Raw genomic sequence first — 1,873 nt, forward strand, 5'->3', positions numbered from 1 at the left:
CACTTAAGTGTGACAAACATGCAAAGGAACAGGAAATGAGGAAGGGGGCAAACACTTTTTCACACCACTGTATTCCTTTTTTAATATCTTCATTTACAAGGGTTTAAGAGTTTGTGTGAAAGCTGCAGTATCTGACAGATAGATTACATAAAGCGTGCAGCATTATGAAAACATTTAACCACAAATCCTGCAGGTTAAGTGTCACACCCTCGCTTAAAATGTGTTTCCTGTTGCTCTGCTTATGTGTCAGTTTTCCCTGCACACTTTCTGAAACTTTCTGATTAGCTTTTACAAAAGTTTTGGATTTTAAAAAATGAACCTTGATTCTATTTGTCCTGACAGACCTGGAGGAAGTCTCATGCTGCATGATTGAGACAAATTTGTGATTTTGGGGGCAGTAGAAATAAGATTGACTTCAAAATGTATTTGAAATAAGAATTCAGGCAGAAATGGGCTTAGCCTCTGTATTTAAAAAAGGTCTGTACATCCAGGTGTAGCACCTTTGACTACAAAGAAACTCAATGCTTTGCTCACACACACACACACACACACATATATATATATGTGTATATATACACATTATATGCAGTGAGAAAAAATAAGTATTTGAACACCCTGCTGGTTTGCAAGTTCTCCCACTTAGAGATCATAGAGGGGTCTGAAATTGTCATCGTAAGTGCATGTCCACTGTGAGAGACATAATCTATAAAAAAATCCAGAAATCACGATGTATGATTTTAACCATTTATTTGTATGATAGAGCTGCAAATAAGTATTTGAACACCTGAGAAAATCAATGTTAATCTATGGTACAGCAGCCTTTGTTTGCAATTCCAAAGGTCAAACGTTTCCTGTAGTTTTTCACCAGGTTAGACACACACTGCAGAAGGGATTTCGGCCCACTCCTCCACACAGATCTTCTCTAGATCAGTCAGGTCTCTGGGTTGTTGCTGAGAAACAGAGTTTGAGCTCCCTCCAAAGATTCTCTATTGGGTTTAGGTCTTTAGACTGGCTGGGCCACGCCAGAACCTTGGTATGCTTCTTCCAGAGCCACTCCTTGGTTATCCTGGCTGTGTGCTTCGGGTCACTGTCATGTTGGAAGACCCAGCCTCGACCCATCTTCAATGCTCTAACTGAGGGAAGGAGGTTGTTCTCCAACATCTCGCAATACATGGCCCGGGTCCTCCTCTCCTTAATACAGTGCATGCGCCCTGTCCCATGTGCAGAAAAACACCCCCAAAGCATGATAGTATCTCCCCCATGCTTCCCAGTAGGGATGGTGTTCTTGGGATGGTACTCATCATTCTTCTTCCTCCAAACACGGTTAGTTGAATTATGACCAAAAAGTTCTATTTTTATCTCATCTGAGCACATGACTTTCTCCCATGACTCTTCTGGATCATCCAAATGGTCATTGGAAAACTATTAGTGAGGTGAGATCTTGCATGGAGCCCCAGTTCGAGGGAGATTGACAGTCATGTTTAGCTTCTTCCATTTTCTAATGATTGCTCCAACAGTGGACCTTTTTTTCACCAAGCTGCTTGGACATTTCCCCGTAGCCCTTTCCAGCCCTGTGGAGGTGTACAATTTTGTCTCTAGTGTCTTTGGGCAGCTCTTTGGTCTTGGCCATGTTAGTAGTTGGATTCTTACTGATTGTATGGGGTGGACAGGTGTCTTTATGCAGCTAACGACCTCAAACAGGTGCATCTAATTTAGGATAATAAATGGAGTGGAGGTGGACATTTTGAAGGCAGACTAACAGGTCTTTACAGGTGATACAGGTCATACATTGTGATTTCTGGATTTTTTTTTTAGATTATGTCTCTCACAGTGGACATGCACCTACTCCACTTAATAATAAAACATAGCCTAC

Source organism: Etheostoma cragini, chromosome 14, assembly GCF_013103735.1.
Source record: "Etheostoma cragini isolate CJK2018 chromosome 14, CSU_Ecrag_1.0, whole genome shotgun sequence".
NCBI lineage: Eukaryota > Metazoa > Chordata > Actinopteri > Perciformes > Percidae > Etheostoma > Etheostoma cragini.